Source organism: Notechis scutatus, chromosome Z (genome assembly GCF_049901735.1).
Source record: "Notechis scutatus isolate UNSWTSFEM ecotype Mainland chromosome Z, rNotScu1.2, whole genome shotgun sequence".
NCBI classification, from domain to species: Eukaryota; Metazoa; Chordata; class Lepidosauria; order Squamata; family Elapidae; genus Notechis; species Notechis scutatus.
The window spans coordinates 29,520,426-29,546,943 of NC_142025.1; the positions used below are offsets into that span (position 1 = coordinate 29,520,426).

The window sequence follows — 26,518 nt, forward strand, 5'->3', positions numbered from 1 at the left end:
ATGAAGGGCAATTCTGTATCTGAAGCGTCTAAACCGCCAACTAATATATAGGCGATTCAAGATGCATTCTCCAGCACATCGATTGGAGAATCCACGGATGAGTTGACACATGCCTTTCTGCCCAGAGACTGAGTCCTTGATCTTTTACCACCCCTCTGTTAACTGTCAATTTCCCCAGTTCACGACTCAGTCTTGCCCTATAGGGATGTGACAAAAGATTGGCTGTCAATTCTTTGGTTAAAAACACTGGATTCTCCATTCTGACAATTTGTGCTGGCAGGTTAGATCTTGCAGCACTGTTAAAGTGCTGCGGAGGCTTTTTTCCATCCGTACAATTGACGCAGCCGTTCCCTGTAGCCTTCCCTTCTCCTAACCTCGCCATCACAGAGGGAGTAATTTCTCGCACAAGGGAAGCCTGCCCTCACCTGAGGTGCCGTTTACCCAGGCGCCGCTTTGTTTGAAGCGACACAGCTGCTTAACAGCTGATTTTCAGGCTTTTTAACTGCCATGCCAAATAGCAGCTCACCTTAGGGCTATCCCAGTCAGAGTCCAGTGTTATCTGGATGACATCTTTGTTCAGTCCTCTTCTGCATCTCAAGCAGTGGAGGACTTGAGGATCACCATCCAGGTGCTTTAAGAGCATGGTTTTCTGTGAACATGGCCAAAAGCCATTTCACTCCCATTAACCATTTACTCCATCTGGGAGCCGTAATAGATACCTTGATGTGAAGGTTTTCTTATCCCAGGAGCATCAGGCAAGCATCAGGGAGTTAATTATTCTGGTGAAGTCCTAGCACAGGGTGCCCTTGTCTCTGCTTTTGAGGCTCCTTGGCAAAATGGTTTCATGTATTGCTATAGTGCTCTGGGCACACCTGCATGCCAGGGCTCTCCAATTGTTTCTCCTATCTTTCAAAGGCAGGCAGGAGTTGTTCCCATTCCCAAGTCAGGTACCACCGGAAGTTATTAAGTCCTTTAGGTTGTGGTCGTCACACGCCCTTTCTTTAGGAAACTGGTTCAAGGAACCTAACCAGCTGGTTCTGACCACTGATGCCAATCTTTACAGCTGGGGAGCTCATCTTCAATCCATGATGGCCCAGGGATAGTGGTTCCAGAACGATTTGGACCATAATATCAATTGGTTAGAATCAGGGTAGTCCATTTGGCCCTGAAACAATTCCAAAACATAAATACATGTAAATCGCCAAGGGGGAAAATATTCTAGACCCCTGATGCCAGAGGCAGAACAACTGTGCCTCTGGGCAGAAGAACACCATGTCTTGCTCAGGGCTGAGCATATTTCTAGAGTATCCAATGTTGAAGCAGACTGGTTTAGCAGAGCCATTATAGATCATGCAGAATGGCGTCTGCACCCTGCTTTATTTCAGGAGCTGTTGGAGCACTTCGGACAACCTGCTTTGTCCCTCTGGACAATGCATAACTCCTGAGATTCTTCTCCAGGTTTGTCTCCTTTATGCCCTTCCCTTACTGCCCCTGATCCCGAGGGTGATACAGAAGCTATTGGGGGAAAGGGCAGAGCTTCTACTTATCGTACCTCACTGGCCCAGATGGCTGTGGTTTGCCAGCTTGGTAAGCCTATCGGTGACCAGGCCTTGGAAGATGCCGGCGGACAAAGTATCCCTCAGCCAGGGACCCTTGCTATACATCCAGACCTCCAGTGGCTTAAGTTGCCTGCTTGGAGATTGAGCGAGGATCTCTGATCCAGGACCATTACTCCTCCAAGGTGATACAAACAACATGATAATAGTCTTCCAATATTTGAGGGACTGCATAGAGAGGAGAGGGTCAAGTTATTTTCTAAAGCGCCTGTAGGCCAGACAAGGAATAATGGATGGAAAATGAACAAGGAGAGATTTAACCTAGAAATAAAGAGAAACTTTCTGACAGTGAGAACAATCAACCAATGGAACAGCTTGCCCTTGGAAGTTGTAGGAGCGTCATTACTTGACACTTTCAAGAAGAGATTGGACTGCCATTTGTCAGAAATGGTATAGGGTCTCCCACTTGGGTGGAGGATTGGACTAGATGATCTACAAGGTCCCTTCCAACTCTGATTATCTGTTAAATCTGTTAATCCAGGCTTTTAGGAGGCCTTCCACAATCACATTTACGACACGACTTGAAGGACTTTCTGTGCCTGGTGCTCCAGAACTGGTTTGGATCCTGCAGCGGTATCAGTTGCTCAGGTGCTGGATTTCCTTCAAGAGGGACTGGATAAGGGCCTGTTGCCCAACACATTACAACGGCAGGTGGCAGCTCTGTCTTCTCTACTTTCATTGGGGGGGGGGGGAATCCTTATCCAGGCATCCTACCATCCACAGATTACTTAAGGGGGATACAAATCTGCGGCCTCCAGTGGTTCATCGATACCCCACACGAGACCTCTCTAAAGTACTGCATTAGCTGACCGGAGCACCTTTGAACCACTGAGATCTACTTATCTGCAATTTTTGTCTTGTAAAGTGGCCTTCCTGGTAGCTACCACCTTGGCCAGATGGATTTCGGACTTGGCCGCCCTGTCTCTCAGGAAGGATCTCTGTATCTTTCACCACAACCGAGTTGTCTTGAGATTGGACCCATCCTTTGTGCCAAAGGTGAACTAATGGTTCCACAGGGCCCAGGAACTTATATTATCTGATTTCTATCCAAAACTGGTCAACGCATTAGAAAAGAGGTGGCACACTCTAGATCAGGGGTCACCAACTTTTTGGACCTCAGGGACCACTAAATTCATACTTTGAAATCCCAAGGACCACTAATACGATTTTGTTTAAAAAAAGTTAATATACTTAATATAATTTTTTTTATATTAAATATAAATTTTATATCTATCTATCTATCTATCTATCTATCTATCTATCTATCTATCTATCTATCTATCTATCTATGCATCCATACACATAGACACACACACACACACACACACACACACACACACACATTTAATTATAACAAAAATGTCAGAAGAGCGGGTGGGGTGTGTGTGTCTGAGCTGTAGGGCCTTGGGGCAACTGCCTCTGGGAGAAGCAGAGGCAGAAAGGGGGCTTTGCTCTCCTTGGGGGGCAGTGTTCTCGGACGCCACTCCAGGGGCTTCTCAGCAGGCATCTGCCTACAGAAGGACTGCCACCCTCGGTGATTAATTAGGGTGAAGGGAGGGGGAGAAAGTGGGAGCTCCTTTCAGATCTCTGGTGGAGGATTGAGAGAGCTCAGATCTGCAGCCGAGGAAAAGCTGGGGGGGTGTTCTTCCAGCCTCACCTGAAGACAGGCAAGGAAAGGTCCCTGGGGGCACTTCCCTCGCTTTAGTGCTGCTGCCAAAGCCAGCCACAGCTAGTGATTATTTGGGGGTGGGGGAGGGGGAGAGAGAGAGAGAGAAAGCACCTCTCGCATTACCAGGGGAGGAAAGGAGGGGGAACAAAGCTCACTCTTTCACCAAAACCTACAAAATGCCAATCTACCATGTTCTAGGAGTTCTTCGGAATCATTAAAACGCTCCCACTCACAGTTCTTGTGCCTCCCGGTTCTTCGAGGCTTCGATGTCCCGGCTCTTCAAGGGACATCGAAGCCTCGGAGATGCAGGCAAAGCCGCCGCAGCGGTAGCGCCCGAGTTGCCTTAGCATGCTCGGTTAGTTCAGAATCTCCCTATCCAGAGAAGGAGATACTGGAGGAGGAGGCAGTAGTGGAGAAGCAAGCAACTCGGTGCTACTGCCGCGGCAGCTTTGCCTGCATCTCCAAGGCTTCGATGTTGGGAGAGGCAGCGAGGGCTGGAGGAGCCGAGAGCTGCGCACGGCTCCGTCTCCCTTTCCTGGCCTGCCTGCACGTGGGCACGGGGGGTGAGTGGGGAAAAAAGAGAGAGAGGCGGGAGCAATTCAAAGCTAGAAAACTAATAGAGAGAGCTAACAGTGGGTGCTGGGGGAGGGGACTGCTGTTGTTGCCGCCACCCACCATGTGTGGGAGCTGGTTGGCACATGCATCTCAGGGACCTGACTCCGGGGTCCTTCGAAGAGCTGGGAGGCATGAGAACTGCGCAGCCCAGATTAATTGCTTTCGGAGACCATTTCTTCTGTGGCCCACCAAAATTTTTCCATGGCCCACCAGTTGGCAACCACTGCTCTAGATGTCCAGAGAGACCTTCGTATATACATTAAACAAACTTCCCCTTCAGGAAGTCTGAATCCCTTTTTGTATCATTTCAATCTTCTATTCTGGGTGGCAAGGTCACTCCATCGACTGTGGGGTGGTGGATTAGAACGTGTATATCCAGAGCCTACTAGTCCCAGGGACATGCAGTACCTCTTTGCATAAAGCCCATTCCACCAGAAGTGTAGCCACAGCGGTGGCGTGAGCCACTCAGGCTTCTGCTGAAGAGGTTTGCCGGGCGACCACTTGGATCTCACCATCCCCATTCATGAAGCACTGTAAGCTGGACTCCTTTGTCTCTGTGGAGGCAGCCTTTGGATGGAGAGTTCTTCAAAAGGTCCACTCTGACTAGGGGATCCAGACCGAACCAGGTCCGCCTGTAGAATAGCCAGCTTTGGTATGTCCCAATCCTGGATGCTATCTCCACCACAAAGGAGAAGGGGCTTTGGTCTTACCTGATACACCTTTTCTCTTTGGGTGGAGATAGCATTCAGCCCACCCTGAAGATGGTCCGCTCCAGATCCAGTGGAGCACAACAACACCGGGAAAACACATCAGTCTGTCAATATTCCATCACCAATTTCTGGGGATCATTGGTAATGGGAGTGTCCTGACAGATTTGATAGATTCCGTCCAATCAGCTAGCAGCAACTGACTACCCAATCCTGGATGCTATCTCTACCCAAAGAGAAAAGGCGTATCAGGTAAGACCAACACCGCTTTTCTGCACTAGGAGAGCACTTAAATATTGGTTGCAGAGCTGCAGAATGCTTTGGAATCTAGACAGTCTTCTAAATATGTGTGGGACTTTATTAAAAATGGGCAGCTCTGGAATTTTTGGAAAGTGCAAGTTGATTCTGACTTTTAAGAGCAACATGCCTCTAGGCTGTTGACTTATTCCATTAAGGATCAGAAGGAGGTCTAAGTATTATGCAAAAGAGAACTTTGAGGTTCGAGACAGCTCTGGAATTGCAGCTTAGTAATGAATGAAAATGTCCTAGCTTTTTTAATGAATAATTTATATTTAAGATAGCGTAATTATAATCTTTAATTCATCTTTAAGATTTGTTATTAAGAAATTGTGGTTGTACACTACAGTATGCCATGCCATACCATGCTATGCTATGCTATGCTATGCTATGCTATGCTATGCTATGCTATGCTAAGGTAAGATAATAAGATTTTCCATTTTCTTTTGAGGGAGAGAGAATTGTGTTAGATTCAAAGCCATTTTACTTTCATGTAATATATGTTATTTTTTTGGAGATTTTCCCACAGTTTGGATTAGATATAACTAGCCTGCAACATATGCTATTATGACGTTCTTCAGCCTTAAATTTATTTTGTATTGCTTAGAGTTTTGGTAAAATTCTTCATCCTATACAGTAGATTAAAGTATGTCTGTGCATCAGAACAATTTTCATGCCTCACTCAGTTCCTAATGTAAATTAGTAGGAACATTGGTTATCCATTTGAGAAATTGAGTTGGTATAAAAATAAAAATGCACTTATGGTGTACGGTGCTTTGTGAATTATCTTGGGATTGTTTTTCTGTTTATCTGTCACTTGCATTAGAAAAAGCAATCACTGGCTGCAGGTGACATTAAAAATTAAAGGTTAACCTCAATTTCTTTACTGACCAGACTTGGGGCAGAAAGTTGTTTGGATTCATGCAGAGGTTTCAGAATTGCCAGTTGACTTGTTTAGTGTTTTACTTCTTCACATGCGCAAGTGATTTTAATGATCTTCAACACTATCTTGGATTAGTCAAAATATTTTTCCTATATGTATTTATTTGAGACTTGAAATTCTCAAAATTGGTTTAGAATATGCAGTGATCTTAATAGACTGGCATAAATTTGAGAATAACCTTAAAATTTTAAAAATGTATTAAGACATATATTTTAGCTTTTTCATTTTTAAGTAATTTTATTGAATTTAGAGGCAGTGTTAAAAATGTTTGTATCAAAGCCATACATGAGGCTGGTATGTTTTTGCTTAAGTATACTATGTATTTGAAGGAGGTTGTTTTCCATGAGGTATGTGATTTAATTTTAAAACTATACTTTATCTTAACTAAAAGTTGTAAAAATACACTCTAAATCATTGATATTATTAATTTAAATCTATTTATTCACTAGTATTTTTAAAAGAATTATTAGTTTCTCTAAATCTTTTAAAAGGTAACTTCTAAATAAAAACAAAAGTACAAAGGGGGAAGACAGATAAGATTATTTTGATTTACTATATATGGATAGTGTTGGTTTCTTTTCTCCCACTCAGACTATTTGGAAAATATCCTCCTGGTAAAGCGAATGGGGGCGGGGGAGGGGGAACCAACAATAGAATAGACTTTCAGTCAGCTGTTTAAATCAAATTTACTTGCATTGTTTTTGATGGAAATTTGTGTAACTTACATCTTATTTAACTTGTTCCATTGATTTAAAACTTGAATTTAACAAACTCAGTTGGAGGCTGTGCAAAACTCAAGATTAGAAAGTTTAAATTAGACTTCAATTCATAAATCCATATATATTATATGGGTATATTTATTATAGCATTGGGCTTCGATTACAAGAAAAGAATTGGAATTTTTCTCAAATCCAGATTTAACAGTGTTTCAAATCTCTTAAATTTTTAAAAGAATTTTGAAACAAATAAAACTGTAAAATTTTCCCTTATTGGGTGGTATTATGCTGCATTTAACTTCTCTCAATGTTTGCTTAAACTGATAACTGAAATAATAAAACTGTTCATAAAGTTTCTTTTGAATAATAGATGCACAATGTGTACTCCTCACCTGGTAATCACAATTTAAACAGAACTCATTGCTACACATTGCAGTTGATAAGTAGAAATTCACAGTGTTATCTTCTTCCCATTCTGCTGTTAAGCAACTTAAGAAGTTGTTAAGCAAGATAGCATGTGTCTGTGGGATGTGAGGATTGGTCACAAAGCTGGGTTTTTTACACCATCATAAGTGAATGATTGTTAAACGTGGCACTTGATAAACAAGGACTACCTGTATTTTTAGAGTAAAATCACAGTCTTACAGAAAAAGGGAGAATATTGAATTTTTAAAAATTGGACTTACTGTAGCATCTTATAATCAAGAAGGATGTTGTATAGCAACATGGATAAATTATCGATCTTGACCTAATTTTATTTGATTCCCAGTTTAATTTTAAAATAGCTACTTAGTCTTCTGGCAGATCACATATTGGGCAAAATCACAATAACGTGAAAGTGAGGAGTTCAAGGAAATAATGATAGTATACATTACTTTGGATGTAATGTACCTAGGGAGTTAAGAACTTTTTGCTTTCTTAAGACCTGTGAAGAGAAATCTTCATCTTTGAGTCAGCTGGTTCTACATTCAAATAAAAGATGTGTGGAGTCTGAGAGGGACAATCTAGCATAAAGCCTCATGCAATCTAAGATTCTTGTTGGAATTATCCAGAGTTATGGAACTCTTTTTTTCCCCCAAAGATTTTATTGATTTAAAAAAAACATAAACAAACAAAACACAAAACATGAAAACATAAAACATCTTTTTTGAAAGCAGCTTGATCCTGGGTTACATCTCTTCGTACAGACACAAATTCAAGTTCATGCTCATTTTTATATACCGTTCCATATCTTATTACCATTCTACATTTTCTATATAGCTTCTCCCCTCTTTTAACTCTCTTAATTCTATTTTATTTATTTCATCTCAATTTAAATAATTATACTTATATCCTTTGTCTGTCCTGTTTCAGCTGTCTATTATCTTTTCTCATTAAAACAAAATTTCTCCTGTAATCACTGATTGGAGTATGACGCCTTTATATCTTTCCCATAAATTTATAACACTTAATATAATACATAACTTTCATTCAGATTCTGCTTAGTACATTCTAAAGCTACACACTATATTTTAAGAAAAGAAGAAATTATAAATGCACAATATAATTAAAACAACAATCCATACCAGTTCAACTCTATTGTTAAAATTAATATTCATTTAAATCTTAAACATTTTACACATTACTTTTCAAATAGGTATCATGCTTCTATGGGAACACTTATAAATTTTGTGTAGTTACTTCCCCCCATTTCACTTATATTTTAAAACACTGTGTAATTAAAATGTTCCCATTCCTTCCTAATTCAATTCTCTCATTTATTTCATTTCATTTATTTTGTTCAAAATAAATTACACTGAGTATTTCATGCCATTTTTTAATCATATATTGTTCCACTTTTCTAATATTATTTCTAATACAAGTATAACAATAAATCTTATGTACCTTTGCAGAATCTCATTTTCAGTTATATTTTTACCCATTATCTCTGAATAAGTCCTGTTTCTTTACATCTTGCTCCAAATCTTTGTAACTTCTCTTCCCTTCCTTCCTCCCTTGTTTCTTCACTCTACCTTTTTTTACCCCCTTGTCTCTCCACCTCCATTTCCCTCTTCTGTGTTCCCCCTTTCTGTTGCTTTCTGGCATTATATCCACTTTTCACTTTATTTTTCCCTTTTTTGGTTGTTTTTTTTAGGTCTTAAATTCTCCATTCTCTTTCCCCCCCTTTCCCCTTTCTTCCCCAGATAAAGTTACTTGTTCATTAAAGATGGCTTTTTCTTTGTCCCAATCTTCTTGTTGTGCAGTTTTTTTCTTGTAGTTTTTCATAGGTACAGATCGCCATTTCTAAGAAATGAAAAACGGAGCCAAAAGAGCCCTTCCCTCTTTGTTCCTCTTCTTTATATTTTTTAAATTCCATTTTCAGTTCATCCACAAGTGATGCCATTGTAAAAAAAAAATTAAACAACCACCCAATTGTTTTTAATCATTCAAATATAATTTCCAGAAGTCCCAAAGTCACCAAACAATCCAAATACACACAAGCTGTTTCATTTAACACTTTCTTCTTTTTTCACTTTCTCTTCCTGGGGTTACTATTTAGTTACAAAGTTCCAGTTAAAATGTATCTTGTTACAATTTAACTTTAGATTCTTTTAAATTCCAAGCAGCCTCCTCCAGCCAAATCTTACTCTTATTCTTTTCCTCTCCCTTCCCACTTACAGCAAAAAAAAAGTTTTTTAAGTGTTCAGAAATCTTTATTGTCCCCTTGGCATTTAATCCAGTTTAATTACTTGTTAGTGCCAAAGCGGATTTTTTCGATTTCTCATTCATCTGCTGTCAACGTAAGGAAGGAGAAACTTTCCCTTTTCACTTTCATTCTCTGCTTCCAAATCTTCTTTGGGAGCGATGTATCTTTTATAAGATTTAAATTCCAGGGTATCTCAGTTGTTGCTTCTTATCCCGGTCAGACAAAACTTTCATTTCTTAACTTCCTCCTGCACTTTCTTTTCCGGCTGAGTGCTTCTTTGAGGCGGCCATTTCTGACCGCCGCTCTTACCGCCTTCGGGAAAGGGAATTTAGCCATCTGGGGAGGAAAGATGTGGCTTCCCTCGACCCTGCTGGGATCTCCCCCCTCTTCGCACCTCTATGGGGTGGCTTAGCTCCAGCGGCGAGCCCAGGCAGAAACCGCGCATGATCGCGGATTCCTGCCTGTCGCCGAAGCCCTGCAAACCGGAACTCCAAAGTTATGGAACTCTTGTTGCCTCGATCAGAAAGAATTTAATTCAGCATGTTGTCTGACATACTGTTATCAGAATTATCATACAGATAATTTTTAAAAACACTCAGAATTTGAGTACAAAATGTCATATTCTTACAGTGAGGAAAGCACTCAAAAACTGTTTGAATTTAATTCAGTTCATGTTGTCTGACATACTGTTATCAGAATTATCACACAGATAATTTTTAAAAACACTCACAATTTGAGTACAAAATGTCATATTATTCTTACAGTGAGGAAAACACTCAAAAACTGTTTGAAAGTGATTGAAGAGAAGGAAATTAATGACTAAGTTAGCAACTTTGAAATATATTTAGACTAATGAAGTGGTTGCTCAGAATGTTCATATAAACAATGATCTTATAAAGAATGATCTTATAAACAACGATCCCTCATCCCTTGATTGGCAATTTCTATTCACTGGATGCAATACTGTAGAAGACCATTACAACATATTTTTACTTGAAGTTAAAAGAGTCATCAAACTATATGTACCATTAAGAACTCCCAAAACCAGAAAAAACAAATTACCCATAACAATAAGGAAGCTTCAGTCCAAAAAGAAATCACTTTGGCGGAAAAACAAATCTGGTCATGTTGCCAACTTCAAAAGCTGATACAAAAATTTATGCCACCAGATAAAAACTGAATGTACCAATTATCACATTAAACAAGAAGAAAACCTTCTATGCATCAATTCCACCCGCATTTTCTACAATTTTGTAAACAACAAACTAAAAGACTCAAGGTCCATCCCACCCCTGATAGGACCTAATGGTAATGACTGCACCATTAAACACCATTAAAGCCAACCTCTTTAACACATTCTTCGGCTCAGTATTTGTAAACAGCAATTGATCATGCCCAGTATTTCCTGGCCGAACCACAGAAAATTACAATTATCTAATACATATCAATTTTACAGAAGACAATGTTGAAAAAGCACTACACAATCTAAAACCATCTCTATCTATTGGACCGGATGGAATATGTGCCTACTTCTTAAAAAAGCTATCCACTGCCATAGCCGAAACTCTAAGCATAATCTTTGAAAAATCTTTCAGGACCAGCTCCTTGCCAAAACTATGGTCACAAGCCACGGTCATCCCCATCTTCAAAAAGGGAGACCCCAGCCTAGTTGAAAATTACAGACCAATCTCTTTATGCTGCGTCATCTGTAAAGTCATAGAATTAATTATTAACCAATCCATCATCCTTCACTTAGAAACAAACAACCTACTCTTTAATAAACAGGACCAGCTCCTTGCCAAAACTATGGTCACAAGCCACGGTCATCCCCATCTTCAAAAAGGGAGACCCCAGCCTAGTTGAAAATTACGGACCAATTCTGTACTTGTCAACAGTGGTGTCCCCCAAGGCAGTGTTCTAGGACCAGCTCTTTTCATACTCTACATAAATTACCTCTGTGATCATATATCAAGAGCAACTGCCTTTTCTTTGCTGATGATGTAAAGCTATTCAACACCGCAGACAATACTGCTACCTTCAAAAAGACCTTGACTATGTATCAGAATGGTCAAACAAATGGCAACTTCCAATCTCAACAAATAAATGCTCTGTCCTACATATTGGCAATAAATAAATAAATAAATCAGAAAATAAAATACAGGCTGAATAGTCAAGACCTTGTTGATGATCCAAACTCTGTCCAGGATCTTGGAGTACTCATCTCTAATGAGCTAAGTGCTAGAGCCCACTGTAACTACATAGTCAAAAAGGTGTTAAGAGTTGTTAACCTAATCTTATGTAGCTTTTTCTCTGGTAATATTACACTAATAACTAGAGCATACAAAACATTTGCTAGACCAGTACTCGAATACAGCTCATCAATCTGGAACCCACATTACGTATCTGATATTAACACAGTTGAGAAAGTCCAGAAATATTTCACAAGAAGAGTTCTCCACTCCTCTACTCGTTGCAGAATACCTTATGCCACCAGACTCGAAATTCTAGACCTAGAAAACCTTGAACTACACCACCTTCGGTCCGATCTAAATATAGCATATAAAATCATACATTGCAATGTCTTATCTGTCAATGAATACTTCAGCTTCAACCATAACAACACAAGAGCAAACAATAGATACAAACTCAAGGTTAACCGCACCAAACTTGATTGCAGGAAATACGACTTCAGCAATAGAGTGGTCAATGTGTGGAATATTCTACCTGACTCTGTGGTTTCTTCCCCAAACTCCAAAAACTTTAACCTTAGACTGTCTACTATTGACCTCACGCCTTTCCTAAGAGATCTGTAGGGGGCGTGCATAAGCGCACCAACGTGCCTACCGTCCCTGTCCTATTGTTTCTTTTATTTTTTATTTTTCTTATATGTATCCATGTATTCATAACTATGTTTTTACATACCTATTATTTTGTAAGCAATTGACAAAAATAAATAAATAAATAAAAATGTGTTCAGTTCTGATCTAAGCAATCTTAAGCGTTCTTAAAAAGTGAAAATAATTTTGGATGACAATATTTGCGAGAATACTTTACACTATTTTTGTTTCAAAACGGTAGAAAACTATATGTGAATTCAGTTGCATTGCCACAAATAATCAACATACTTGAATCAGTCTCTGGAATACAGAAAAAGCCAGTTTCAGATTGATAATTTTACCAAAATTATTACTCTTCTTTCTGATAATTGGGAACTTTTTCTAACCCCTTGCTCTAGGAAGGCTCCATACTGGACTCAGCAGTACTTATTGCTGAGTTTATTTGTTTAAAACTTTTTTATTCAGCTTTTTAGCCAAAAAACCCTCTCAGAACAAATTATAAAGATCAGACTTTGCCAGCCAACATACAGTCTAAAGTTAAAACATCAATAAAAATGAGATAGAGAAGCAGAGATGAAAAAAATAAGAATTAGATTTTTAGATGAAGATAAATATAAACAGAGTGGAAGGATCATTGCTGCCTTTCTGCATTAACTACTCAGAAATGATAAGTGGCAGTAGGATAATACTAATCACATCCAAAATTTGCTAATCCGATCATCTAGACAAGGCCTATTGCAGATCCCCCATCCCAGGGTTCAGCGATTGCCTTGTTATTATGGAACAGTAAATAAGAGCAGGTATAAATATTGCTCTTACTCTTTTTTAAACAGGATAATGCTGTTAAAACAGTTAAACCAGTTATGTTCCAGCAGATTTTTTAAAATCTTAATTAAATGGTACCTTTAATGAATTATTTTTTCCTTGTTAATTTCTATAATAAGAAATATTTTGTAATGTATTATTTGGATTTTGTTGTATCCTATTCTTTGTCAACCTGGATTGGAATGGGAAATAAATAAGCAAGCAAGCAAGTTGAGATTTTACTAGTCTGTGGCCCTCAAGGGAGTTGTAATATATATCCCTAGCCAATAAGATTAATCTCAGAGAATGGAATCACTTAAAATACAGGAGCAATCCTGTTGCTTTCTGACTTTATTGTTAGCATAAATCTTAAATTGTAAAATAAAAATTCATGTTTAACGTCATTAGACTGACTTAATGTTTTTTTTTTAAACCGAGATTGATTTAAAGCTTTTAAATTAAAAACCATGTGTAAGGTTGTCCAAATATTTTCTATTTCAATAGTAAATTTTTCATATAACCTGAAAATATGTTGCACGGTTTTCATTGATTTTGAATAAATAAGACACAAGTCTATATAAAGACTTATGTTGACATAAGTCTATATGAACTTTATATTTGAATTAGAGTTTCTCAGTTTTACTTTAGAGTAGAGGTATACATACAACATAAAACTTCCCAAAATTCTTAATAAGAGAGAAAATAGGAAATTATTACTTAAGATGGTATGGTATTTAACAGTTAATTTACTGTTATTCTTATCAAATTTTAATTATTTTTTGTTGAGGTTCTATTCATGTTCAGAGATTGCCTCATCACCTTCTTGTAACTCTGGCTGAGCTCCTTATCAACAGGAAACTGAGAAGGAGATCAAATGATGCGCTACACTGCCTAACTGAGACTATTTGGGGAAAAAAATTGTGCCAGGGAAATATATTGTAGCTTCAGAGGGTCAGGATAGATAAAAACATTGTGGGTCACTGTACTCAGATTCAAAACTGATTGGATTCAAATCTGAAACTGTTCAGATTCATTTAAAAAATACCCAAGAACTATGTATAAGCAAACTTTTATAAGAAGAAGAGCAAATTAATAATAGTAAGCATACGATTTTGAAAATATCGCTCAAACCTTCATGAATAGTAAACCATTGTTGTCATCACCAGTTCTCCTGTGAAAGTTCCTTTCCATAGGAAGAATGGCTCATCAATTCTTTTCTTTACATGTTATAGGCAAAATTGACCTTATCAAATGAATCCTAATAAAAATGAATTGGTTTTTTTGGCAAATATATGAAACAAGTAAATTCACACTAAGCATTAGTAAAAACATAGTCATATTTTCCAGCTGTTACATGACTCTCAGAACACTTGTTTCCTTTTTGAATTAACACATACTTTTGCATTTTGATTTACTAGAGATGTTTCCTAGAAGGGTTTTATATATTCTGCTGTACGAAAACAATTACGAAGTTTTTCTGAAAAATGCTATTCATATAGTTTTTGAGATAGAAAACATCTGGAAAAAGTTAAGATAATGTATAAGTGCTATATAGTTAGCTACAGTTAATATTTAAATGTAAAGAGATACCTTGCTAGATGTCTGCTTTAAAGTAGACTTTGGCATCTACAAAATGGTTGCAAAATTGATTTATATTTTTTGAGATGAATATTTGAAACCTTTTAAGAATGCAAAACTTTTGATGTCAAGTAATTCAAGCATGCATCCAAGTCACTTTTTTTGTAACTTGTTATTTAAGATCACAGTTATTAGGTGTATTTCTGCATTTTGTATATCATTCCCAGATGCTTCAGTATTAGTTTTTATCACTGCATATTTTATGAAATGTCAGCCTTCTGTTGGCTGTTCACGCAGCATTGTTAGTGATCAAAGCCATAACATAAAGGAGAAGAATCTAAACAGTTGGCTTATCTTTGTCCTTCATTGTGTCACAAATATCATAAAATTACTTTACTGTCAAAAGAGAAACAGAAGACTAACGCAGCACACTTTGATCACTTTTTTCCATACCTCTGGATTTATTTCATTTTCTCATGGTAAGACATGTTGCCATACCAGTTTTTGTGGAAAAGAATCAAAAGCATCCTCTATATTGGAAAACGTATTACTTAAATTAAAATAAAACTTGTGCAATAGAAAAGAGGTGAGCTTGTACAAACTCTGCTGAAGAGCTATAATGAAATATTGTAATTTGGGGGATATAGTGTATATTAGTATATATTCTAATTAGCTGATGTACTATGGAAATAAATAGAAATGCAATGGACAGAATATTAAATTTTTTTAGTTTTTTGTGCATGTTCTGGGCTGCACAAACTTCTGTAACAGCACAGCATTTAAATCAGAGTAATAGCCCAAGAATTCAAATTATATCAGTCCATTTATAAATACAAATATCTCTGTTTTCAAATTGAGAGTTTCATTGTAATTCATGAGAATGAATTCATGAGAGTTGTAGAAAACAGTTTAAGATTCCACTTAAACCCCAATGTGAGATGAATTAGTAACCTTATTATAGAAAGGTATACTATGTTTGGACATGAAAGAAGAATGCATGTTTTCTGTCAAGTTTGATTTCCCACCCAAAAATAAATATTTAAATCTTTAAATTTATAGTTAAAGTTTATTTTAATTAAGTTTACAATTTTAACAACTTAATACAATACAAATAATTCTTATTTTTAAACTTATGGACTAAAACTGTATTGTAACGAATTAAGAATTATATAACTGTAAACTTTCAAGTTACATTAGATTCCTAGCAAGCCCATGAACACACTTAAAGAAGTTTCTTATTAAATATCATGAGTAGGGAGATACCTATTTAGTTTGAATCTATTCACATTTTCAAATGAAAATATCATTGACTTTCAGTGTATTAAAACATTTCTTGTCTTTATTATAATATACAATTGAGTACAAAACAAGTATTTTACGATGCCTGTATCAAAATATAGTATGAAAAGCCTTTGCCTATAAAATTGCCAAGAGTTGGACATGACTAAATGATTAAAACATGTTAAAATAATGATTATTCAAAATGAAAGATTACTTAGTGTTTCTGTTTTAGTGAAGATTCCCAGCTATACTGATAAGACTATTGAGAATTTGTTGGAAAGTTTGAATAGGACTTAACAGGTTAAAAATGAATGCTAAGAAGATGGAATTTCGGCTTGTTAATCAGCTGCTCTGGGAGCTTCATTAATAATCCCTGATATAGAAGTACTACCCCTTGCTCTTGTAGTTCCTGCCACCACATGATTGTCATTTGTGACCTTTCTTGTGGCTTTCCAAAGCAAAGTCAATGAGGAAACTGGCAGGGAAAGACTGATAATTCCTCCCATCCCGCATTCCTGTGTAACGTACTGCAAAATTTCTAAATATAAAGTGTTCATTACAAAATTCCAAAAATTCATAATAAAGATAGATACAAAATGTATTAAAAAAGAAAAAATATTGTAAGCAATTCATAAGCAGTGGTCATGAAGTCATGTAAAAAAATATACATGAGAGTACAAGAAAATACTAATCTTTAGCCAAAGCGAGTAGAGATTTCTGAGTGCAGCAGTTTGATTTGGCTTAGAAAGAGGTCTCTGGGGAATTTAAGTAGACAGATCTTTGCTGCCTTTGAGAGGACTAGATCATATTTTACTGGAGATTTTAAAAATAAATAAAATTTTTGTTTGACCTTTTAACTTGTTGGATAACATTATCTATCTATCTATCTATCTATCTATCTATCTATCTATCTATCTATCTATAATCAATCATGTTTCTAGGCCACTTATCTCTGAAAGAGAGGCTCTGTTGTGTACAGTATAATTATATATAAAACAGTGTATAAAATTAATAAAATATTAAGATTAATTTAGGATTAAAATGTTAAAAATTAAAAGATTATAACATTATAAAATTTCAAAGAAATAAAAATAAGAATTCCAAGATGGTCTGTCAAATGTGGGAAATCAGGAGCCAAGGCAATTCAAATGAATACAGGTGTATTGCATACTAACGTTCTACAAGAATTTGAACTGCTAACAGTCAAAGTGAATTGGCAGTAGATAAAGAGTTATTGGAGTTCAAGGAAGAGTGGAGTTAGATCTCTTTTTTTAAAAAAAAGTTTTTATTTTTTAAGACAAACATACAAACAAAACATAAAAAACATAAAACCATCTTCCATTTTATATACATACAGTGTGTCAGTTGGTTACAAATCTTTTGTGCTATCCTTTCATGGTCATTACTCACAGTTTATATAAATTTTCACATTGTCAAACTAACATATGTTTATATATTTATCAGTTATTAATCATCCATGACTAAACTATTTATTCCATCATTTTATATGAGATATTCCAAATTTTATTTTGAAATTTATATTGTACTTTCATCCAATGGATAATTATATATGTCTATATTATATTTTATATCAATCTATTAAACTTCTATTACAAAATTATCTAGTCTATTACATTACCATGTGTTTTTGTCGAACCATTAGTAAAGCAAATCCCATATCATATAAAATTGTTTATCTTCTTGCTCTCTAATTTCAAATGTCAATTTACCCATTTCAGCACAGTCTATAATTTTCTTAATAACTTCCTCCTGCATATGTATTTTTTCATTTTTCCAATTATCGGCAAATACAATTCTAGCCGCTGTTAAAACATTTACAATCATATATTTCAGCTCTTTATTGTATATTTCCAGTATAATTCCCAATAAAGAAACCTCTGGTTTAACGTCTATGTGTTGTTTTATCATTTTTTCCAACCATGTGTGGATTTTACTCCAATATCTTTTTGCATCCGAGCATGTCCACCACAGTTGGTAATATGAACCAGGTATCTGATGACATTTCCAACATTTATCTGATTTGTTCTTAAACATTATCGTGATTCTCGGTGGGGGGTAGATGCCACCTGTAAAACATCTTATACAAATTTTCTTTATATGCAGTTGACATTGTCATTTTATAATTTTGAGACCACAATTTTTGCCATTTCTCTAAATCAATCCCATATCCTAAAATTTTCCCCCAAGCAATCATCGTTTCTTTAACTTGCTCTTCCTCCAATTTAAATTCTAATAAATGTCCATAAAGTTTTTTAATTACCTTTTCATAAGTACCCATCAGAATTTTATCTAAATCAGTCAACTTATCATAGATACCTTCTGTTTTAAAATCTTTATCAAATCTAGATTGTATTTACAAATATGAAAACCAATTCATTTTTACATCTTGCTCTTCCAACGCTTGCATAGATTTAAGTTCACCCCTTTCATTCAGTATCTCACCATGTCTAACTGTTTGTTCCTTTTTAAATATTATTGAATAAGAAAAGCTTCAATGGTAGATATTCATAATGGAATTTTTAAGTAGTATTATCTTTTTATCTTCTCCCAATTCAAAAACAGTGCCTCTCGAATGTAATGTCTTCTAAAATACCCCTGTGTTTTAGTTCCTTTATACCAGAGGAAAGCATGCCACCCCAGCATCAAGTCATGCCCTTCTGAAGTCAATAGTCCACTGTTCCTTAATGTTATCCATTCCTTTCCCCACATCAGATTTGTCGCCTGGTAATATAACTCCCAGTTGGGCAAGGCAAACCCTCCTCTTGTTCTTGCATCTTGTAACAGTTTGAGTTTTATTCTTGCTTTCTTACCCTGCCAAATATATTTCAGCACAATTCTATTTAAGTCTTCAAAAAACTCTTTCCCTAATTGAATTGGAATTGTCTGGAATAGATATAAAATTCTAGGCAATACATTCATCTTAATTGTAGATATTCAATGAAATCAACGAAAGTTGTAAGTTTTCCCATTTTGTCAAATCTGTTGCAATATGCTGTTTTAGTTTAAAATAGTTAGCCTCCTTCAACGTGCTACATCTTGATGTAATGTATATCCCTAAATACTTAACCTTATTTGTGACCTGCATTTCTAAAACTTCTTCCAACTCTTTCTTTCGTCTTGCTAACATATTCTTTGTTAATGTCTTTGTTTTATCTTTATTTATTCTCCAGATGAGCTGTTCAGAGCATCCATTGTTTGGGATGGTGCTTCTGTCTCTCATTTGATAGGCTGGGCTTTAATTGAGAGGACACTCCTCCTCCTCCATGGGACTCCTCCCTAGCGTCCCCAGGTTTTGCTCAGCCTTCGTGGATATAAGCAGCTTAATTTCCTTTCCCTTGGCCGGAATAGCAAAGGCTTCAAAAGGAGACAACAAAAAGGTTTGCTTTTAAACTCTAAACAAATCCTTTCAGGCTTTTAGTTTCAATGAGTCAAGCAGCTCCCTACAGCATATAACTCGAGCGAGGGAGCTCACCGTAGCTTCAGATAATGATCTCTTGCCCCCAGGATGATCGGAGGCAATAATGCCTCAGCCGCATGGCTAACAACTCACATTTCTTAGCCCGTACCATTACGATCTTTTCAAGCCGAACCGCTACGATCACCACTGCTCGCGACCAGTGGGAGAGGCTCCATTTTAAAAGGCTCCAAGGCTTCTTTCTCTCCCCTGGGAACACCGTCTCGGGTGGGGGCATCAGCGCCCATCTGCTCCACTGCACCTTTTTATTCAAGGGGAAACTCTGTAGTATCAACTCCCCACAAGGCGTGGAAGTGCTGCTGAGCCTATTTAACTCATTAAGCACCTAAAGAGATAATGGCTGGCGCCATTGCAGACTCACTAACCATGTGGTAGTGATTTGCATTTTATTTCTGGAACTGTGAGAGGCTTTTCTTTCCCTAAGCAGGGGTCTCCTTCCTGGAACCTGAGAGAAATCACCCTAATACATATGTGTGTGTATGTATGTATGTATATGGATATTCAGATATAATTATTCTATTTTGGACCCTTATTCGTTAAGGAGGAAACTGTTGGCTTATGCCCTCACAGAATTAAGCAGCAGCACCACAGCGAGCACCAAGGCCCGTGTCTGCCTGTGCAGGAAGCTGTCGCAGGCCTACATCTTATTTCAACAATTCCTCCTTTCTAGGCCTATGAGGTGTTCCAAATTTGGCTAATTCGGAAATAATAATAATAATAATTATAATAATAGGAACAAGAATAAGAATTCAATATTCTTATATAAGATTATACAAAACTGGGGAGCATTGTTTTAGAGTTCCCTGGCTATTGCTGGTTCAGGCCCCTGGGCATGCCAACCGCCCAACATTTCAGCCTCATTAACAGTAAAATTTAATAAGCGGTCACAATAGCAAGCAGCAGTAGCTCAAGAACCATGTCAAATTCTCAAAACAAATTGAAGCATTCTAAGGGTACCTCCTAAGCAGCAGAAAAAGACGCTAACAAGCGCCATAAGGTACTAGTAAAGCACATGAAGAAGTTCATGTGGGAGGATGAAGAAAATTCTCAAACCTCATCTCCTCCAGGCCTACTTCGGCCCCAATCCCCCTCTGCAACCCCTCCTGGATCTGTCTGTGTAATCCAGACGCAGCACAGCTGCACAAGATCAGGTAGCCCATCTAGATCAGTACAAGTGACACGAAGTGGCTCTATGGCCACATTGCTCCAACAGCGGCCAGATTCTGTCAAGATGATAACTTACCGGAAAAGGTCCCTGCAAAGATGAGACTGTGGATGGAATTAGCAATAGGCCAACGTATCTCTGTGGGGGGGGGGGCAACATACTGCTCTGGTCAACAACAGAGCGCTCCTTCCGATTGGAATTCCCTATAACTCCGATCACTAAGCAGGACAGAGCATCCTTACCCTCAGGTATCTCTCCACAGGAGATTCTGAGTTTCAGATACACTCCCGCAAGGTATATAGAAGAAGCAAGGGCTATTGATCGGGTGGAGCCAGAGGATTCAGAGTTCTCCCGCTCAAATTCTCAAATTCTAGTTAGATTCGCATCGGCTCACAATAAGAGGTGATGGTTGATGCGACATCTTGACGACTAAAACAACACCGGCATCATTTTGTTTATAAGAATTCCATGGCATTATCTGTTGAGAGGCCACTTCCCCTTACAAGGATCTCTCCGTGAGGATCCAGGGGACATTTATGCCGATTGCGGACCTCTTTCTGAGGTTGACTATCGGGCTTGCTTTTTAAGTTGGCAGCCCTCACAGAATATAGCAGCACAGTAATAGTGAGCGCCAAGGATTGTGTCCGCCTGGGCAGGAAGCTGTTGAGGGCTAATGACTGCAGGATCACCCAATTGCAATACAGTTCCTGAAAGGTGTTCTCTATTTGGCTTCACCATTTGATTCCATATTCAGTCATCTAATTATGAGTTTGGTAACAGCACAACAATTTATGTTAGTAGCTGTGCACAGATATAACAAAAATATTATCAATAATAACAATATTAATGATATCAATATTATTATGAATAATAACATAATAACAAATTGAGTTTACCCCAAAAAAAAGTGGGGGGAGCAAATATCAAAGGGATTCCCTGCCTCTGTTTACATCAGGCCTCTGGACCAGTCAACGGTCCATTAATATCACATACACATATAGATATATAGATATATATATCTCACCTCGTGGGCTTTAGGTCAGAATCTTCAAGGGCAACCAAAAATACCCCCAGAGGACAATAAACCAACTCGAAGTAGGTCAAAACGTCTTAGAGAGACCTCTAAGGCAACAAAGGATGCCAAGAGACGCCAAAATGTGTTAGATAAGCATATTGTTTAAAAAAAAATGCATGAGGGGGGTTGAACAGAAGTCTCAGTCCTCTTCCCCAGCCAGGCTGATCCCAGTTCCAGAGTGCTCACTTCAGCAGCACATATACTAAAATTGGAATGATACAGAGAAGATTAACATGGCCCCTGCACAAGGATGACACGTAAATTTGTGAAGTGTTCCATTTTTCACCTTGCCTCCATCCCTGGATGTCTCAACGCCATCCAGGAGAGCCTCAGAGGGACCAGTTCAACCCAGGCCTTCAGCAACGCTACTTGCCTGACAGACAGTTGTGGGATCACACCAGAATTTCTCCTCCCAGAGGATGTCCCTGACAAATTGAAGGCCTGGACGGACATGGCGACTAGAAGTTGATGGCTAGGCAGCCTCCACAATCTGACCTCAATTCTCACTTGATTTAGTTACTATGCAGAACGGATCTTCATTACCAGCAGGTACCTGCTTCAGCGGAGTATTATATAATCCAGTTACACATTCACATGATGTACAGGATGAGAGAGAACTAGAGACCAGATGGAACAGGTTGAGGAAGGGTCTACTCACAACAATGATCAAAATTGTTCAGAGGCGGATCCCCTAAAAAGGGGGGGGCATGTCAGACATTGAAGGCATTAAGCCAGACCACCGACGTTCAGGTCTGTTTCGCCCTCAGACTTTTTTCAAGTCTCTGTTTCAAAAACAAAAAAAAACTACTGCCTGCCTTGATATTCCATTCCCCTCGGCCTAACAATCATTATTGTAAGGGGGGTCAGACGATTTAATCTTCTCCCAACCAATAATGTAAGAGGAAGTCATAACTGTCCCACAGAGGTTCTTGGATCTCATCCAGAAACAAGGGGTCTCTTCAGTGGCATATACGCCTCTTACAGGATATGATAGAAAATTTTTAATTTGGTTTTCTGATTCTGCTAAATTTCTCATCACCACGATAGTAGATAAAACAATAATGGCAATTATCCTCCTCCTCTGCAATTCCAACGGAAGCAGAAGAGGCTCTCAAGTTAAAGAATATACAGGGTTGAGTTGTCTCCATGTAGGGCATGTCGATCTGATGTGGGAGCCATAAGAGCAGAGTTGGCCGCATCCCTTTTTTTTAAAACTAGATTGTCTCTCAGGTAGCTCTGCCATCTGAGGGAGATTATCTCAAATTCCAATATCAGGGTGCACAAGGACGCCGCAAAACTCTATTAAATTATCTGCTCGAGCCAGGGCATCTCAGGTTACTCCTTGCCTACTGCTATGGCTCAGACATTGGCAAGCAGATATCACACAACTAATGGAAGCTTGCTTCCTCCCCAGTATAGGGAGATAATTTGGTTGGTGGTGCACCTGGCCTATCTCTGATAGAGACTAGAAGCAGAAAATAAGTTCCTCTCTTTTCATAGATCCCAAAATAGTCCTTCCCAGCTTTTTGGAGGGTTCCTTCATTCCATCTACCAGGGACTTTTTCTCTCCAGACTCCAGGGACCATCTGGATGCATGAATCACCAACAGTCGGATAGTTTCCGATCTGGAGATAGATACTGAAGAGGAGGGCAGACCAAAAGAATCTCTTGAGGAACATGAAATAGAGGTCTCCGAGGCACAACATAGGCCTCACGACTGTGCCCCTATTGGTGGAAGGCTCAAGCCTTTCACGGACAGACGGGATGCCTCTACCTCTGTTTCCTGGGTTAGATATATCAGAAGATTAGGCCTGGCTATAGAATTTCTATCCTCTCCCTGGAACCTTTACATTACTTGCCCTCTCTCCGGGGATCCTGTTAAGGGGAGCATGATGGAGACAGCTATTGTTCATTTATTGGAGATCCAGGCAACTGACCGGATCAGCAGGGGCAATTTTAGTTTTAAAATGACTTAATCGGTCCCTAGTTTAAGGCTTAAGATGAGTACACTGAACTCCATACTTGTGAGCTTCAGAAGGGGTGACTTTCTACCCTCCATTGACTTAATGGAGGCCCATCCCCACATTCCAATTAGATCCTCACATAGCAAAACTCTTAGTTTTTGTTGGTACTTACCTGACATGCCCTTTCTCTGTGAGCTGTGAAGAGCATCCATCCCCACCCTTATTTGTCTGGTGGGGTGCTATTCCAGCCAAGTATTAGAAAGGGTGAAGGAGAAGAAATATTTCATCACTTCGACTTTGCCAAAACTGGGGGTGCTAGGGAGGAGTCCCGTGGAGGAGGAGGAGTGTCCTCTCAAAGCCCAGCCTATCAGACGAGCGACAGAAGCATCATCCCGAACAATGGATGCTCTTCACAGCTCACAGAGAAAGGGTGTGTCAGGTAAGTACCAACACCCCTTTTCAAACCTGCTAATTTTCCATATTCTTCTATCTTTTCTATTAATTTAGGTGCTGTTTCCAATGGATCTTCTAATATAAATACCAGGTCATCTGCAAAGGCTTGTAATTTATACTCTTCCTTTTTGATTCTCATTCCTTTTATTTCTTTTTCTTCTCTAATATTCCTATTCAACACTTCCAATGTTAATACAAACAGCAGAGGCGACAATGGACAACCTTGCCTAGTCCCTTTTCTTATATGTATAGATTCTGTTAATTCTCCATTTACCATAACCTTTGCAGTTTGTTTATGATATAGCATTTCAATGGCTTGAATAAATTTTTTTATCAAAGCCCATTTGTGTCAATTGAAATAAGATGAATCGCCAACTCACATTGTCAAAGGCTTTTTGTGCATCTAAAAACATCAAGGCCATTTGCTTTTCAGGATGTGCCTCATAGTATTCCAAAGTGTCCAGAATTATTCTCATATTGTCTTTGGTTTGTCTCTTTGGCAGAAATCCATTTTGATCAGCGTGAATAAAATTATTTAAATATGTTTTCAATCTTTCTGCCAAAATTGAAGCAAAAATGTTATAATCTGAATTTAATAGGGATATAGGTCGAAAATTTTTAACTTGCTGCGGGTCTGTATCTTCCTTCGGTATAAGTGTAATATATGGTTCTGACCATGTTTTGGATATTCTCTTCTTTGACTCTTCGTTCATGACTTTTAATAGTTGAAGATTCAATATTTCCTGGAAAGTCTTATAAAATTTCGCTGGCAATCCATCTGATCCTGGTGCTTTTCCAACATTCTGTTTTTTTTAAGGCTTCTGTTAATTCCATCATCATTATGTTCCCTTCTAGCATTGTTTCAATATATTTGGGTATCTGGGGTAAATTCACTTTCTGTAAATATTGCTTAACTTTTTCTTCTTGATTTTTTTCTTGATAATACAGTTTTCCATAGTAATCTTGTATAATTTTTTTTTCTCCTCATTTCTATAGCAAACACGTCCTTCTTCATTTATTAATTGGCTAATCCTTATTGATTCTCTTTCCTTTCCCAGTTTATAGGCTAACTATCTGCCTGGTTTGTTTGCATCTTCAAAGTAATTCTGTTTAGTATTTTTAATTTTTTGTGCTAATTCCTCTTTTTCCATTAATCCCATTTTATGTTTAGTTATATCCATTTTAATTTTAATGTCTTTTTTTTGCAGGAACTTCTGTAATTCTTTTTCCAGTCTCTTATAGTCATCTTCCAATATTTTGAAAGACTTTTTTCTGTTTTCTGTTTCTTTTCCTTGTATAATCTATTATCAAGCCTTTTGTGTAGGCCTTCATCGTGTCCCAGAGATTCTGTAAAGATGTATTCTCTTACATACAAATATTAGTGTAGTCCAGTTCAATTGTTTTCATATGTAATTTCCTGTAAAATTCTTCTTGGTTATCATTCAGAGCATAGATTGCAATTAAAAGTGTTTTAACATTATTGTCCATTATTTCCACCATCAAAATCCTTCCATTGTCATCTGCATAAATTAGTTCTGCTGAAATTGTATCTCTAATATATAAGATCACACCTCTTTTTTAAAATTGTGTCAATGACGTAAATTATTTTCCTAATTTTTTTTGTTTCAATATATATGTTGTTTTTTAATATCTACTTCTTGTAGGCAAATTATATCAAACTTTAATTTGTCTAATTTATGAAATACTTTTCTTCTTTTAGTAGCTAAATTAAGTCCATTTATATTAATGGGAATCAATTTTCTTTCATCCATATTAAGCTTTGTAAGGATTTTATTGCTCTAGTAGATCTTAGTTCTCGTTGCTCTCTGGATACATCACCTACTGCACCCTCTTTTTTTTTGTTCTTTTTCAATTACTGCTATACACTCCTTTTGAAATTCAGCTAACGACTCTTCTTTTCTTATGTCTTCCTCCTTTCCTCTAAGATATTCTAAGTAGAATAGCTCATCTTTTTTGACTGTGTCAATTCTGTGTCTTTGTTTCTGCCAGGTGAACAAGAGGCCTTCTGGTATCAGCCATCTGTAATTTACTCCTCTTTTAAGTAACTCTTTAGTCAGAAATAAATATTCTCTTTTCATCTCTCTTACTCTTCTTGGTACCTGTTTCAGCACCACAATTTCTTTGTCTTTGTACTTTAATGTTTTCTCTCTTGCCACCTGCAGTATCTGTGTTTTAATAATTTTCTTAGTAAATCTGATGTGAACTTCTCTTGGTAACCTATTTCTCATTGCATGTCTTGTATAGACATGGAACAGTTCATCCATCCCATTCATCATCTTCTCTTTGGTTATCTCTAACGCTTCTGCCAATATTTCTGTCATTATTTCAGCAAGGTTTTCACCTTTTTCTTCTTCTACATTTTGAAATCTCGGGTAAAATTCTGATCTATCGATTTCCCATCCTAATGGTCCACTCCTGCCCTTTTCAACTTCACTCAATCGAGTATCAATATCTCCAATTTTCTTATCTCTTTGTATATCTTCTTTGATTTTCTTAAATCTGTCCACATATTTCATCATCTATCTGTTGAATATTCTCTACTTTCTCATCTGTCTTTTCAGTTCTTTGCTCAATATTCTCTGTTCTCTTTTCAAT

General features: G+C 37.6%; 1 protein-coding gene and 1 non-coding gene across 9 annotated transcripts in view; both read left to right on the forward strand.

Moving 5' to 3' along the window:
* Positions 1 to 26,518, forward strand: part of TBC1D5 (TBC1 domain family member 5) — a 448,530-nt gene that overhangs the window by 79,561 nt on the left and 342,451 nt on the right. The gene's annotated exons all lie outside the window — the stretch shown is intronic.
* On the forward strand, positions 21,664 to 21,770 carry LOC113415999 (U6 spliceosomal RNA). The gene has a single exon (XR_003371395.1). It is a non-coding gene; the product is annotated as a U6 spliceosomal RNA (small nuclear RNA).